The 18,098-nt window shown below is 40.8% G+C and overlaps 1 pseudogene; it reads right to left on the minus strand.

Moving 5' to 3' along the window:
• Positions 1-960: 960 nt before the first annotated feature.
• On the minus strand, positions 961-14,441 carry LOC118834343 (annotated as a pseudogene).
• Between the last annotated feature and the right edge of the window lie 3,657 nt (positions 14,442-18,098).

Here is an 18,098-nt window from a genome sequence, read left to right on the forward strand (position 1 = left end):
ATGACCACATCACTCCCTCACATAGGAAGCTTTAGGAGATCCTCATTGCCCACTCAATAAAATAAAAAACTCTTCACTTTGACATTGAATCTCCCTCATAGTACGGCTACACCTTTACCTTTCCAAACATTTCACATTACACTCCTTTGAGAATTCTGTGTTCCAGGCAAATAGGTCTACTAACAATTGCCCAAACTCAGTGCCCCATCTCTCATTTCTGTGGCTGTCCGATGTTTTCAGAATGCATTCCTTCTCATCTGGAGCTTTTATAAAACTTTCCATCCTTCAAAACTCATCTCTTGCACCACCTGACACTAAAAGACTTTCCTTATCTCCCTATTTCTTAGTATTCTTTGACTTTCATCACACTCATGTATCTTAGTAAATATTCTATGCTGCCAACATAGAATGGGAACTCTTTAAGAACAACTATTTTTAAATTTTTTCTTTGTATCCACAGAAATTGAAGGAGGGCTTTGAACATAATTGCCTCCATTTCTACATGCAATCTTTCATAAAGCATTTCATATGCAATGTATCATTTTATGCACAGAAGGAATATTTAAAAAGCATTGATGGGGATATTATAATTCCCATTTCAACAGATAAAAAAGTGAGTCTCTAAAAGATTGTGATTTGCCAATAGCACATTGTTTGAAGTGGTGGGCCAATAACAAAAACACAGATCATAGGACTTTATATACAGAGCTCTTTGGTAAAAACAAACTAAGTCCTGATGAAGTGAGATAAATAAAGCCAGAAGTCATGGCCATTGAAGTGACAGGAAATAGAGGCCAGGGAGCAGAAGATTAGTTATCTAGAATCAAAAAGATAAGAGTCAGTCAGAATAATATGAACCTGGGAAGCCTTGAACCTCACATTTGGAATCCAAGATTCTGATTGCTGGGTATTTGGTCCCACCTACCAAAGGCATATACCTAGGCCCACGGATATGGCCCATCACTGAGAAGAGGCTGATCTGCTAATGAATTTTTTCAGGGCATACTTTATGTCCTTGTTCCTCAGACTATAGATGAAGGGGTTCAGCATGGGGGTTACCACAGCATACATCACTGAGGCAACTATGCTCTTCCAAGAGGAATAGGTAGAAGAGGAGGTCATGTATACTCCAAAAACTGTGCCATAGAATAATGAAATAACACAAAGGTGAGATCCACAGGTAAAAAAGGCTTTATACTTCCCCTCAGCAGATGGGATTTTCAAAATAGAAGAACAGATCGGCGTATAAGAAGAATCCCTGTGACAGAAACAAAACCCAGCAGACCAGTTGTAAAATAAACCAAAAGTTGGTTGATGAGGGTGTCAGAACAAGAGAGTTTTAGAACCTGAGTGAGATCACAGAAGAAGTATGGGATTTCATGATCTTTACAGAAAGACAGATTCATCACCATGAGACTGTGAAGGAGAGATGTTAAAAGACTAAGAACACAGGAAATCAGAACCAACAGGCCACAAAGCTGTGGATTCATGATGGCCACATAGCGCAGAGGGTGACAAATGGCCACAAACCGATCATAAGCCATCACAGAGAGAAGGAAGTTGTCCATACAAGCAAAGACTAAGAAGAAATACATCTGGGTGAGGCAGCCAGCATAGGAGATGGCCTTACTGTGTGTCAGGATGTTGGCCAGCATCTTGGGCACTGTGGTGGACACCAGACAAAGATCCACCAAAGACAGATTAGAAATGAAAAAGTACATGGGGGTATGGAGGTGGGAGTCAGAACCAATAGCCAGCATAATAAGCATGTTTCCAGATAAAGTGACCATGTACATGCCCAAGAACAGCCCAAAGAGAGGCAGCTGCTGCTCTGGCTTCTCAGAAAGTCCCAGGAGGAGGAATTCAGAGACACGTGTTTGGTTGGCTGGTCCCATGTGGGTAATGAGTCTGCCAAGAGAGAGATGAGAGAAGAACATGAAATAGGAAATGCAGACATTCTTCACATAGAGGAAAGAATCTAGGACAGTAATTAGGAAGCCTCTGAATTGAAGTCCCAACTCTGTAACTTACTGTGCAACCTTGGCTATATAACGTCCCCTCTCTGAGCTTCAGTTTCCTCATCTACTAAAGGCGTAGGTATCCTTGTAACCAGATGTTACCCCACACTATCTGTGAGAGGCAGGTGCAATAGACAGAGCGTTGGGTTTGGAATCAAAAGACCTGGTCTAAAATCCCAACTATGTACTTACTGCCTTTCAGATTTAGGATGAGTCATTTTATCTGTCTAGGAATCAGTTTGTTCATTTGCAAAATGAGGAGTTTGGATTAGATGGTCTCTTAGGTCCTTTCTAGCTCTAAGACTATAAGCCTAGGAGGTATATATGCTGCCTATCTCTTTCCTTCTATGGAATGTTCTTTTCATTATTTTTAGTGATTGCTTGTGATCCAGTTAACATCCCTTGACTTTACAGCTTAATTGTTTTTAATGTGCTTCTGACATCAGATCTGGGCACTGGGAAAATCAATTAGCTTTTTAGTGCTGCTGGAAACTTTCTAACATGATGAGTACAAGAAAGGTGCCATTCTTATCCTAATTTTTAATGGTCAAATAGGTGATAGATATTGCAGTTATGTTTATCCTTCATTTTTGAAGAGGATGGTGACATGAGGGAGATGATGACATGACTTGCAGTTCGCTTTGATTTGATTGAGGGAGGGCTATGCAACATCACCAGCCTCACTTTCTCCTACAGACCCATCTGGGTCCAGTGACCAGATATTCATCTGGAAGCCTGGAGATGACCCAAGATGCAACGGGATGATAGATAGATAGATAGATAGATAGATAGATAGATAGCTGAATAGATAGATAGATAGATGAATGGATGGATGGATGGATGGATGGATGGATCAATGGAAGGTTGTAATTGCTTAGATAACCACAATTCCAAAGCCCATTGGTATGGAGCTATCTCTTTTTTGGTAGAGATGAATGCCCTGCCCTCATGAGGAACAGAGTAGACTTGGCAAGAGAACTTCCATCTTCTTTGAGTTTTCTTCAGGCTTCAAGTCATTCTGGGCACTTCTGGCTTCCAGCTTTGAAAGGGAAGATCATTCAGACCAATTCTATGTCACGTTGCTAAAGAAAAAGACTCTGGCAAGACATGGGAAGAGCTGACAGTCTCCATCATGTCTTCCCAGAACTTTTCCTTCAGTATCCTGAAGTAAGGTTGGTCTGAGCCATCTTTCCTCTCAAAGCTGGAACCCAGAGGTACCCAGAGTGACTTGGAGCCTAGAGAACTCAAAGACTAAAGCTTTCTCACTCTCACCCACTCACCCACTCTGTCTCTCCTGTAGGCAGAGGATTCATCTCCACCAATCATGAGAATGTCCTATACCAATAAGCTTTGGAACTGGGGTTACACTTCCAATCAGAGCCCATTTAGCTGCCAGAGAAAACCCTAAGTGTCAGTCAGTGCCTCCCTCTACCACAGCATGGCAGAACAATAAAAAATGTTTTTGAAAGACAGAAAATAAAAATTCAGAGTAGTGCATTTCTTTTGTGGTCCTTGGTGTTCAGGATTGATATTATAATACCTGGTTAAAGCTGGTATGACTCTTATCCAAACCCCTCATCATCAGAAGTTAATAAATCTTTTAAAATCTCTAATAATTGTATATATCTAGGAAAAAATTACAAAATTTATATAAAAGAACAAAAGGTCAAGAATATCAATGAAATCAATGAAAAAATATGAAGGAAAGGGGAGTAGCAGTACCAGAACTCAAACTGTTACAATGATTACAAAGTAGTAGTTAAAACAATCTGGTACTGGCTGAGAAATAGAGTGGTGGATCAGTGGAATAGATGAGATACATTATACACAGCAGTAAATGACCATAGTAATCCAGTGTTTGATAAATCCAAAGATCTAAGCTTTGGGGGAAAGGATTCACTATTTGATAAATATTGTTAGGACAACTTCAAAGTATTTTGGCATACACTAGATCAACGTCTCACACCATATACCAAGAATAAGGTCAAAATGGGTACATGATTTAGAAATAAAAGGTAACATCATAAGCAAACTAGGAGAGCATGGAATACTGTACCTGTCAGATATATGGTGAGAGAAAAAAATTATAAACAAACCATAGATAGAGAGGATTGTGTGATATAAAATGGATAAATTGGATTACATTAAATTAAATAGGGTTCACACAAAAAAAAACAATGCATCCAATATTCAGTGGAAAGCATGAAACTAGGGGGGAAATTTTTACAGCAAGTTTTTCTAAGATCTCATTTCTCAAATATATAGAGAACTGAGTCAAATTTACAAAAATACAAGTCATTCCCCAGTTGATAAATGGTCAAGGGATATGAACAGGCAATATTCAGAAGAAGAAATCAAAGCTATTTATAGTCATGTGAAAAATGCTCTAAATCATTATTGATGAAAGAAAAGCAAATTAAAACAATTCTGAGGTACCACCTCATTCCTATCATATTGGCTAATATTATAGAAAAGGAAAATGACAAATGCTGGATGGGATAGGGAAAACAGGGACACTGACACACTCTTGGTGGAGTTGTGCACTGATTCAACAATTTTGAAGAGCAATTTGCAACTATGCCCAAAGGGCTATAAAACTGTATAATTCCTATGACCCAGTAATACCACTACTTGGTCTCTATCTCAAACAGATCGAAGAAAAAAGGAAAAGGTCCTATAGGTACAAAAATATTTATAGCAGTCCTTTTTGGGGTGCAAAGAATTAGAAAGTGAAGGGTCCCTATCAATTGGGGAATGGCTGAACAAGCTCTTGTACATGATTCTGATGGAATACTATTGTGTAAGAAATGAAAAACAAGACGGCTTCAGAAAAACTTGGGAAGATTTATATAAACTAATGGAAAATGAAATGAGCTGAGCCAGGAAATCATTGTACAGAGTAACGGCAATACTATAAGATTACAAATTGTGAATGACTTCCCTATTTATAGTAATACAATGACCCAGAACAATCACTAAGGATGTGTGTTGGAAAAATCCTATCGACCTACAGAGAAAGAACAACACTTCTGAAATTACCCTCTCTCATCATACTCTTCTATCTTCCATCTCTCCCTGTGCCTCATTCCTCTTAACCCAATTCTTCATCCCCACTGTGACTGTGACCTCCTGTGCTCTCTCCCAGCCTCCTGCTCTCTCTTCACTTTGCTCCTTGTCCAGTCTTGGAACTATAGTTAACCATTTTGAATATGTCTCATCCTCTTCTCTCACGTCCCTTTCTCTATTGTTCTATCGCCATTAATATCCTGCCAAACTTCAACCCTAATAGTCTCCACCACAGGTGGTACCTTTATGCTCAAGTGTTGCTGAACACCTTTGGAGAAAGGCACACAATGACTCTCAGTCCTTAAGGACCTCCCCAGTTGTCTTTCATATGAATTGCTTTCCTAGCCAGTTCTCATATTATAAGCTTGCCTTTTTTTTCCTGTTCCTGACTACCACCCCCACCACTACCACCAAGGACTTTAGTATAGCTTCAGACTGGTCCTCAGCTTTTTCACCTTGGGAGAGGATGATGCCAATGACTAACTGAACATCTTTAGAGCCACTAGCTCACCCCATGTCCATATTATATGACATCAAACAATTTGGTACCAATATTTAAAGGAACATGCACACTGTGGGACTCTAGAAATAGTCATTGATTTTGATGTGCTAATTCTGGTCTTTCTCTTACAAAGCAGACACAGAGAGAAATGGGAGAGTAAGGAAGAAAGATGGAATTAAAAGAAGTGAAATGGAAAGGATAATATACAAGAATGGAAACTCAAAGCTGGAAGATACTGAGGAAGTGTTCTGTTCAACCTCACCTAGAGCAAAGATCCCCTGTGACATATCCAACAAATGTGAATGAAGCCTCAGCCTAAACACCTCCAATGACGGAAATCACACCTGACAAGGCAGTTCATTCAGAAGCTTATAAATTATTAAAATTGAAAGGGATCTCAGAAATCATTTAGTCTAACTTTCAACTAAACCATAAAGGCAGAGGAAAGAGTGAAGACTGAAGGGGCAACGGGGAAGCAGAGGAGAAAGAATAAAGGCAGATACTGGAGAAAAAATGGAGGAATGAATTGAAGAGATGTGGAAATCAGTGCAATGAACTGCCCTCATTAAATGTAACAAAATGTGGTTGTTCCACAGGGAAAGCTAACAACTTATAATTCATATGTTGATTGTATATAATGATTGAAAATATAGTATCTCCCCAGTAGAATACAAGCTCATTGAGTGCAAGAACCGGTTTTTTATTTACTTTGTAGAGAGGCCCCTAACAAGTAATAGGTGTTTGATAAACGTTGCTGGATGAGATTGAATTGAATTGGTTTGGAGACAGCCCCTGAGAACAACTTGAAGACCAGACTGAAGGAATTGTCCTGGTTCTGTACAGACACAGGTTTCTAGAAGAGGCCCATGGTCAGCACGGAAAGACCTATGCAGGGCCCTAGGACTCTGCCACTAGGGGAAATATGAGTGACCCCTCTGTTCTCATTGGGCTTCAGGTTTGGACAACTGTGGTTTGATTGGTCTGAGCCCTAGCCGGGGTCTGGATTGAAACTGGCCAAGATGGTCTGGGCCATGCTGAACTATGATTTCTATTACAATAATTCCAACAATTTCTATTTTTGTTAATAAAAACGTTCCACAGACATGACATTATTTGATGCTGACAGAAACACTGTATAGCAGAAAAGACCTATTGCTTTTGGAATAGAATGACTTATCTGGTTCCTCTGTGAAGTCCCTTTAAATTCCAATCATGTACTCCAATGATAGAGCAGGCATCTTCCTCATTTATAACTAAGGCCCAGAGAAGAGAAGCAATATATCTAAGGTCCTAGAGCCAATCAGTGTAGGGCTAGGATTTGGATCTGAATCCAGGACTCTTCCCATTGTACTGCACTACGCTCCCACCTACCCTATCTTAGGTTCAGACCCTATCTTAGGGTCTGAACTTTCAGCTAGACTCAGGGCTAAGTCAGATGGAGCTGGGCTCTGGCCTGGATTGGGCCATGATTTTGTCAGGACTAGACTTGGAATAATCTCCCTGAATTTTGGAGGAACAACAGGCTCCATCCCTTTTCCTTTGTTTCCCCTCTTCTCATGAGCTACCTGATCCCCAGTAGGACTTACATCACAGAGAAAACCAGTTTGCCTGATTCTTTTGCTGTCTTGAATCATTGGCAGAAAGGACAAGAAAGGCAGCAGCAGTCACCCCAAGGAGAGGTGAGACAGTGGCCTCAGACATAGCGATTAATGTCTCTGGAAGGCAAAAGTAGGCTATCTCCTGGCCTGGAACAGCTGATTTTTTAGCCTGGGCAGTCAGGGGAACAGGAGAAATACTTACAGTTTCTGGGCCTTAGTGGCTGAATGCCCTCAGCTCCTCATTAGAAAAATCATAAAATTATCTTTGCAATCCCTGAACAGCTCAGCTCCCTGTGGGGCAGGAAATCCTGGCAGAAAAACTCCTAACAATGAAAGTCATTCAACAATTGAGTTGTATGTTCAAATCCTTGAGACAATATATGATCAGTAGAAAAAGTGGGCACACATAGAGACCATGAGGGGGAGGGGCATGTATGGGGAATGCATGTGACTATCATGCGAACATAGAGTAGATTCTGGGTGAATGGCATTCAGCAACACCAGGATGGGTTAGAGTGATTCCTTGCCAAGAAGAGCACAGGAAAGTGAAAACAGCTGCAGCCAGGGCTAGAAAACCATTTAGACTTCTTTGATCCCATTGGCCGATGGAGCAGCATGCTGTGGGTGGTGGTCCTAACCAACAATAGCCCTCTGGTTGTAGGACCAGAGCCAATTGAAAATTAGGTTTCATATGGTTTTCAGACAAAAGGCCTACTGTGGCAGCTGACATGTCACCAGTGGGGAAATGGGGTCAAGGAACATGAACCAATAGAAAAAGGAAGGTCTCTAAAAATAAAGCAGGATGAGATAGGTAGAATTATAAATATGTTACATCAACTGGCTTGCTGTAGAGTTTCAGCATCCAATTTTCACCAGAAATTTGATGATTTAAACCTTAAGCATATGATAGCTGTGTCCTAGGAGAATAGGGCCATAGATTCCTCTGGCTGTTAACTGGCACATTGGAGCAGCTCATCTCACCAAAGCTACATGTTCATCAATTTCACTGTATGGCCCTCAAAGGCCCTGCTCCCTGCTAAGTGTGGTATCTCCTCTGAGAACACTTTCACTACTCCCCATTACTCTCATGGTAACTCAAAGTCATCCAGTATCTAAGAGGCACTACTACTGTAATATTACATGGTCTCCCGGTGGCTAGACACTGCTTCCTTCTACCAGGTTCCAGCCTTTATCTCTTCAGGGACACTGCTACCTATTTCATCACCCATCATCTGTAGCAAATGTTTCAAATACTCAGGCCACAGACCACATTGCAGCCCAAACCAGATTAAAATGTAATAAGGAAATAAACAAATAAAAAAAGAACATAATATAGATAATGGTAATATTTGGTTTTCTAAGTCAATATGCAGCCCACAGGAATCCTTAAATACAGTTTAGTGACTCCTTTTCTATTTGATTTTCACAACATCAATCTAAGGTCTAATGGCTGGAAAATTTCACCTAATTGTGACTCTCCTAGCAGTCATGAGTGGAATTGAATTGGGGAACCATATTTTATTTCTTGGATATTTTTCTTACTCTGTACAGGGGTACAATGAAGCAAGTGGGGCTGTCTGGGTCAGACTTCACAGTCCTCTGTTTCAGACATCTATCTGACTAAGGACGAGAAACTGTTAAGATTCAACCTGGTTTAGCACAGAAAAGAATTTATTGAGAACAAATTTTGGCTAATGAGACAAGGTGATTCTTCTCCATTTCTCTACCCTGGAACCCCACTTTTATTAAGTCTATCTGTTCGTAGTGAAAGCAGTTTTGTTGAACCAAGATGGTGGCAGGAAAGCAGGGACTCAGTCTCTCCCCCAAATCCCTCCAAACACCTGTAAAAAATGGCTCCGAAAAACTTCTGGAGCTACAGAACCCACAAAACAAAAGAGGGAAGCAGGTCTCCAGCCCAAGACAGCCTGGATGGTCACTGGGAAGGGTCTATTGCACCATGCTGGGAGCTGAGTGCAGCCCAGCCTGTGCTGCACCAGGACAGACCAGGTGCTAAGGAGATGGGGTGGAACAAGTGAAGGGCCCTGAAACAATGAGCTGTAGAAGCTACCAGACTTCTCAACCCACAAACGCCAAAGACAACTTAGGAGGTCAGTGGGAAAATATCTGGATCAGGGTGAGAGGAGAGAAGTAGTCCTCAGCTCCAGTGCGGCAAAGATGGTGCAGCAGGGTAGGATTTCCAGCTGTGGTTTCTTCCAGCCCCAGGCCAGGTGGGAGGAATCAAGCTGCTGATCAGAGCAGGAGTGCAAGGAGCACTTAAAGAGCGGGACTGTTTATCTGATCAAATATTGGACATTGCAGTAAAGACCTTTGGACAAATGTTTGTTTCACACTATGTTTCCAGATTTAGGTGATCACCATTTACTACAGCTACCAAGTTCCTCCTATGAGACTACTGAGTGTGCAAAGGGTGTCTGGCTCTGTCCATGGGGCTCAGAGATGGATTGGTTATGAAGGTTGATTGATAACTATTGTCTCACTCTGTGAGAACCTTGAATTGGATGAAAAGCTCCCTAGTGTGGGCTTCTTATCAAGAAGACAAGATGTGAGAAACAAAGAGAAATCCCAGAATCAATCAGGGAGGAGTAAAAGGATTGTCTTGCCTCAGTAAGGGCCTAGTGGAGAGTAAATAACAAATTTGTAGTGAATGTAATCACCTCAATTGTGTGATTTCCTTCACACCTATTCAGCAGCAAATGAGTAAAAATGGAGGAGGCAGGAGGTGAAAGTAATACAGGCTTAGGCTTTGGCTGGGACCAGGTAAGAGTGCCAAAACAGTAAGGGGGCAACGGGTTAGGGAGGAGAGCACAATATAAAGTTCAGCTGGTTAAATATAGGTTTAAGATTGGGAAGAGACAAAAGCTAAGTTAAAGCAAGGATGAGAGCCTGAGAGAATATAAAGAGATGGATGCATTCAAGGCCCCCAGTGAGGATGAAGGCATTGGAAGACACAGAACGATGGGAAGGTATGATCTAATATAGGAATTCAAGAGTTTTTTATCCTGGAAGCGGAACACTTCTGAGTGATCACTAGACCAAAAAGGTGACCATCCTTATGTGTAGCTTAGGTAGAGAGGGAAGGAGTCATAGGAGTTGAGGAGACTGAGAAATTGGAAGGTTAGTGTGTTTAAAGGGGCATCATCATACACATTGATCCTCCCTTAAGATAAGGGCAGGAGTTAGGGTAGAAGAGTGTGAACCAGGAATAAAGAAGTGATAACCCTGCTGTGCCCTCCTCTATTCAGACCACATCTTAAGTATTGTGGAGTCCTATTCTGGGAAAGATTTGGATAAGTAGATCAGGGTCAAGAGAAAGGAAATGGACTTGGTAACAACATTCAAATCCATACCCTGTGAGGACTCATGGATAGAAATGAGATCTGTGAAACTTGAAGGAGAGAGAACTTAAGGGGGACTTGACAGTTCTTTTCAAGTATTTAAAGGACTGTGTATATTTCCTGGAATACAGCCTACATCCCTCTTGTTATTGGTAAGTGCACAACCTCAGCTGCCTCTAAAGGGATCCAGCTAGTTGGGTAACTCAGCTAGTCTCCTCCCTCTCCTTATCCTTTCCAAAGGAGGGTACATTTTGATGGCCAGAAGCTGCCCACTTAACTTGGGGTTCACTAGCTAGATGTTCTCTCTCTCTCTTTCTTTCCTCCTTTCCTCTTTCCTTTCCTTCTGTTCTCTCTCTCTCTCTCTCTCTCTCTCTCTCTCTCTCTCTCTCTCTCTCTCATCTTGTTAATAAAGTCACCTTGTCCTTCTGTAGGCTTATAGAAGACAACACACAAACTAGTATGGGCTGCTACCGATGCCACATTTAACATCACATAGAATGTTCACAAAGAGCTTACACAGGTGTCACACTAAAATTCTATAAGATTCTGTGATTGATAAAGGGACCAATACAGTAAAGATAATAACAGGAAAGTTAATAAAAATGAAAATAACACATTACTTTTGTTCCTTCTTCAATTCTTCATCTAAGTAACACATGATCCTCAAAGGTTTGCCAGCACAGTACACGGTCCGATAGGTGTTACAGGCTTAAATACGTTTGGGGATTTAGGGATAGCTATTGGTCTGTTGACCTGGGACTAGCTTGAGTTAGTGCACTGAGAATCACCTTTAAAAAGTTGGCTAACAGGTGATGGAGAGTTTTTGTCCAGATTGCCTCATTAAAAACATGTACGAAAACACAAAGGCTTGGGATTGAAGTTGGGGGAGTGAGGAAGGAAGGAAACATTGAATAAATGCCTACTATGGGACGGGCACTCCAGTGCTTTACAAATATTACCTCTTTTGATCCTCACAACACCCCTGGGAGGGAGGTGCTATTATTATTCCCATTTCACAGTTAAGGAAACTGAAGCTAACAGGTTAAGTGATTTGCCCAGAGTCACATACCTAGGAAGTGACTGAAGCAAAATTTGAATTCAGGTCTTACTAACTCCAGGCACAGCTCTCTATCCCCTGCACCATCTAGATGCCTTGTTTCCCCAATTCCTGGGGGCCTGGCCCAAGTATTACTTCTGTCTCCTCTGCTTCTGGATCCATGACTTAGGGACCACTGCTATATGCACTGGAGAGCAACCCCAGGGAGGAAATCATATGGTCAATTTACTCTCCTTTCTCAAATGGAATTCATAGCCCCCATGTGCCCTTCTCCCAAACTTGACTTTCCTTTTTCCTTTTTCTTTTAATGGTATCACCATTCTCCTAGTCACCCATATTCACATTCTCAGACTCATCCTCCACTCTTCCGAGTCCTTCAACCTGCACATTCAATCAGTCGCCAAGCCTGGTCTCATCTACCTCCCCAACATAGTTCATACACTGCTGGGTTATATGATGGATAGCTTACAGGACTTGGAGTCAGGAAGAGCTCAGTACAAATCTTGCCTTAGCAACTTGCCAGTTGTCTGACCCTGGGCAAGTCACTTAACACCATCTGTGCCTCAGTTTCCTAAGTGCAAAATGAGGATAATAATGGCACCTACCTCCCAGGGTTTCTGTGAGGTTCAAATGAGCTTACATGTCTAAAGCACTTTGCAACCCCTAAAATGCTATATAAATATTAACTTTCATATTTATATACATATATATGTGTATGTGTCCATGTATGTATAAGTTAGGTATATGTATATATATATACATAAATAGTACTATTTTTATCCTCGTCTACCCATTCACATAGCCTCCATTCAGTCCTATATCCCCACTACCCTGAACTTCCAGATTAGTCCTCTGCTTTGAGTCCCCCCACCCAAATTCATCCTACATACAGCTGGCAAAATCATCTTCCTAAAGCACAGGTTGTAACTAGAATGTTCCTTCTACCTCTAAATTTATCACCATATGACCATGTCATTCTCTTACATCAGAAGCTTTAGGAGATACTTAGTGTCCATTTAATAAAATAAAGAACTCTTCACTTTGGCATTGAATCTCCCTCATAGTCTGGCTCCAACTTTACCTTTGTAGACATTTCACATTACACTCCTTCAAGTATTCTGTGTTCCAGGCAAACAGGTCTACTCACTGTTCTGCAAACTCAGCATCTCCCATTGCTTGGCCTCTCTGACACATTCAGTATGCATTCCTTCTCCTATGGAGCTTTTATAAAACTTTCTGTCCTTCAAGGCTCAGCTCTTGCATGACCTGACACTAAAAGTCTTCCCTTATCTCCCTATTTCTTAATCTTCTCTGACTCTCAGCACTTTAATTTATCTTAGTAAATATTATATCCTGCCCCCATTGAATATTAACTCTTTGAAAACAGAGACTATTGGTTACTTTTTTCTTTGTATACCCAGAAATTAAATGAGGGCTTTGAACACAATTGCCTCCATTCTTACACACAATCCTTCATAAAGCATTTTCATATGCTATAACTGAAGGAAAATTTTAAAAGCTTTGATAGGGGTATTACAATTCTCATTTCAACAGAAAAAGACACTGAGTCTCTGAAAACTTGTGATTTACCAAAGGCAGAGGGCTTAAAATGGTGGACCAATAAGAAAAACCCAGATCATGAGAATTCATATCCAGAGCTCTTCAGTAAAAACAGACTAAGGTCTGAAGTGAGATAAATAAAGCCAGAAGTCATTGACTTTGAAGTGACAGGAAATAGAAGCCAGGAAACAGAAGATTACTTATCTACAATCAAAATGTAAGAGTCAGTCAGAAGAATACAACTCTAGAAAATGGCGAACCTCACATTTGGAACCAAGATTCTGATTGCTGGGTATTTGGTCCCAGCTACCAAAGCCATATACTTAGGCCCAGGGATATGGCCCATCATTGAGAGGAGGCTGATCTGCCAATGAATTTTTTCAAGGCATCCTTTATGTCCTTATTCCTCAGGCTACAGATGAAGGGGTTCAGCATGGGAGTTACCACAGCATACATCACTGAGGGAACTATGCTCTTCCAGGAGGAGTGGGTAGCTGAGGAGGTCATGTATACTCCAAAAACTGTGCCATAGAATAATGAAACAACACAGAGGTGAGAACCACAGGTAAAAAAGGCTTTATACTTCCCCTCAGCAGACGGGAATTTCAAAATAGAAGAACAGATCTGTATATAAGAACCAAGAATCCCTGTGAGGGGAATAATACCCAACAGAAAAGTCGTAAAATAAACCAAAATGTTGTTGATGAGAGTATCAGAACAAGAGAGTTTCAGAACCTGACTAAAATCACAGAAGAAATATGGAATTTCACGGTCTTTACAGAAAGACAGATGCATTATCATGAGACTGTGAAGAAGAGATGCTAAAACACTAAGAACACAGGAAATCAGAACCAACAGGCCACAAAGCTGTGGATTCATGATGGCCACATAGCGCAGAGGGTGACAAATGGCCACAAACCGATCATAAGCCATCACAGAGAGAAGGAAGTTGTCCATACAAGTAAAGACTAAGAAGAAATACATCTGGGTGAGGCAGCCAGCATAGGAGATGGCCCTACTGTGTGTCAGTATGTTGGCCAGCATCTTGGGGACTGTGGTGGACAGCAGACAAAGATCCACCAAGGACAGATTAGAAATGAAGAAGTACATGGGGGTGTGGAGGTGCGAATCAGAGCCAACAGCCACCATGATAAGCATATTTCCAGACAAAGTGACCATGTACATGCCCAGGAACAGACCAAAGAGAGGCAGCTGCTGCTCTGGCTTCTCAGAAAGTCCCAGGAGAAGGAATTCAGAGACACATATTTGGTTGGCTGGTCCCATGTGGGTGATGTGTCTGCCAAGAAAGAGATGAGAGAAGAACATGAAATAGGAAATGCAGACATTCTTCATATAGAGACAGAGTCTAGGATATTAATTTAGAAGCCTCTGAATTGAGGTCCCAACTCAGCCAATTACTGTGCTACCTTGGGCACATCATGTCTACTCTCTGAGCTACAGTTTCCTCATCTGCTAAAGGGGTAGGACCAGGTGGTTCCTTCTAATCAGATTGTACCCCACCCTATCTGTGAGAGGCAGGTGCAACAGACAGAGCTCTGGGTTTGGAATCAAAAGACCTGGTCTAAAATCCCAACTCTGTACTTACTGCCTTTCAGACCTAGGATGAGTCACTTAGTCTATCTAGGAAACAGTTTGTTCATTTGCAAAATGAGGAGTTTGGATTAGATGGGCCCTTATATCCTCTCCAGCTCTAAGACTATGAGGCTAGGAGCTACATGTGCTACTATCTCTTTCCTTATATGGAATATTCTTTTATTATTTTTAATGACTGCTTGTGATCCAGTTTACATGCCCTTGATTTTACAGTTTAGTTCTTTTTAACGTGCTTCTGACATTAGCTCTGGGACCCTGGGAAAATCAATTAACTTGTAGAAGCTGCAGCAAGCTTTCTAAGATGATGGTACAAGAAAGGTACCATCCCTATCCCAATTTTTAATGGCCAAGTAGATAATTAATATTGTTGTTCTGTTTGTCCCTCATTCTTGAAGAGGACCATGATGTCAGGGAGTTGATGACATGACTTGCAGTTGACTTTGAGTGAGGGAGGGCTGTGCAACATCACCAGCCTCACTTTCTCCTCCACAGCCAAAAGGGTCCAGTGGCCTGATATTCATCAGGACAACTGGAGGTGGCCCAGGATGCAATGGGATGATAGATACATAGATACGTAGATGGATACATAGATAGATGGAGGGATGCAATTGCTTATGTAACCCCAATTTCAAACCCCATTGCTATGAGGCTGTCTCCTTTTTGGTGAAGATGAATGCCCACCCTGTGTGAGGAGCAGAGTGGAGTTGGCAAGAGAACTTCAACCTTCTTTAAATTCTCTTCAGGCTTCAAGTCATTCTGGGCACTTCTGGCTTCCAGTTTTGAAAGGGAAGCTAGTTCAGAACAACCCCATGTCACGCTGCTAAAGAAAAAGATTCTGGGAAGACATGAGAAGAGTTGGCAGTCTCCATCATGTCTTCCCAGAAACTTTTCCTTCAGTATCCCAAAGTAAAATTGGTCTGAACCATGTTCCCTCTCAAAGCTGGAACCCAGAAGTACCCAGAGTGACTTGAAGCCGAGAGAACTCAAAGACTAAAGTTTTCTCACACTCGCCAACTCTACTCTGCCTCTCATGTAGGACAGAGCATTCATTTCCACCAATCACAAGAATGTCCCACTACAATGAGCTTTGGAATTCAGGTTGCACTTGGAATCAATCAGTGCCTCTCTCTGCCACAGTGTGGAAGAATAATAAAAAATGTCTTTGAAAGACAGAAAATAAAAATTCAGAGTAGTTTTTTTCCTTTGTGTTTCTTGGTGTTCAGGATCAATATTGCAATACCTAGTTCAAGCTGGTTCCACTCTTATCCAAAACCCAGCATCATCAGAAGGTAAGAAATCTTTTAAAATCTCTCATAATTGTATAGAGCTACTAAAAATAATAACAAAACTCATCTGAAAAAACAAAAGGTCAAGAATATTAATGCAATCAATGAAAAAAATGTGAAAGAAGGTAGACTAGCAGTACCAGACCTCAAACTGTTACAAAGATTACAAAGCAGTAATCAAATCAATATGGTACCAGCTAAGAAATAGTGTTGAATCAGTGGAATAAATTAGATGCATGTAACGCAGTACTAAATAACCATAGTAATCTGGTGTTTGATAAACCCTAACATCCAAGCTTTAGAGAATAGAATTCACTATTTGATATTGTTGGGAGAACATGAAAGTAGTTTGGCAGGTACTCGGTATAGACCAACATCTCACACCATATACCAAGAATAAGGTCAAAATGGGTACATGATTTAGAAATAAAGAGTGATATCATAAGCAAATGAGGGGAGCATGGAATACTTTACCTGTCAGATCTATGGGTAAGGAAAGAACTTATTACCAAGTAATAGATACAGAGTATTACAGGATACAAAATGGATAAATTGAATTACATTAAATGTGAAAGGATTTGCACAAACACAACCAATGCAACCAAGATTCAAAGGAAAGCATGAAAAAGGTTCTAAGTCATTATTGATTAGAGAAAGGCAAATTAAAACAACTCTGAAGTACCACCTCATACCTATCATATTGACTAATATGACAGAAAAGGAAAATGACAAATGCTGGAGGGAATGTGCTAAAACTAGGACACTAATGCACTCTTGGTGCAGTTGTAAAATGCTCCAACCATTTTGAAGAGTAATTTGCAACTATGTCCATGGGCTATAAAACTGTGCATACCCTTTGACCCAGTAACACCACTATTTGGTCTGCATCTCTAACAGATCAAAGAAAAAGAACAAGGTCCTATGAGTACGAAAATATTTATAGCAGCTCTTTTTGTGGTGGCAAAAAAAATGGAAATTGAAGACCTGCCCATCAATTGAGGAATGGCTGAACAAATTGTGATACATGAATGTGATGGAATACTATTGTGCCATAAGAAATGATAAGCTGGGTGGTTTCAGAAAAAACCTGGGGAGATTTATATGAACTGATGCAAAACTAAGTGAGCAGAGCCAGAAGATCATTGTACAGAATAACAATACAGTACAGTGACCAATTGTGAATGACTTACCTATTCTCAGCAATACAATGATCCAAGACAATTCCTAAGAATTTATGAAAAAGTTCTATATACTTCTGGAAAAAGAGCAGATGGAGTCTGAATACAGATCAGAGTACACTTTTATTACTTTCATTCTTTTTCTTGTTGGGTTGGGGTCTTTTTGGGTCTTTGTACTCTTTTGTAACATGGCTAATAAGGAAATATGTTTTACATGACTGCACATGTATAATCTATATTAAAGTGTTTGCCTTCTCAAGGATAGGGAAGGCACGGAATTTGGAACTCAGAAATTATTTTTTAAAAATGATCAAATTTGTTTTTACATGCAACTGAGAAAAATAAAATTAAAACATTCTACAAATAATCTCTAACAGAGGTTTAGGGAATTAGGAGAGATTCCAGACCCAAGGTTCTTCTAAGTTTTCCAAGTGATTAATGGAATGACCCTGGTAGATGCATTAGTAAGGCATGAGTTTTGAACTATCTTTCATTGTCTGCACTCTTTTCCCCATTCAATCCAGCAGTCATTAGAACTGAGCAAAATAAATGATTCCTTTCCCAGAATACATGCTTTTGAAGTGTCTGGTCATTCAGTTAGTCAATAAACATTTATTAAGTGCCTACCTGTGCCAAGCAAAGGATTTCATATTTAACTCTAGATTTAATAGGGAGCCACTGGAATTTGGCTGGGGTGGGTGGGAGCGGGGTGGAGGGAGAGTTCAGTGACATGGTCATGCCTGTGCTTTAAGTGCTGACATTAAAATCCCATGTATTAGCACTATGGACAGGGGCACAGGGCTGCTGAGAACTGAGCTCTGTTAGCATTGTCACAAGGGGACAGCTCTGAGCTCTGGAACCTA

The sequence above is a fragment of the Trichosurus vulpecula genome, chromosome 1, assembly GCF_011100635.1.
Source record: "Trichosurus vulpecula isolate mTriVul1 chromosome 1, mTriVul1.pri, whole genome shotgun sequence".
Classification (NCBI taxonomy): Eukaryota; Metazoa; Chordata; class Mammalia; order Diprotodontia; family Phalangeridae; genus Trichosurus; species Trichosurus vulpecula.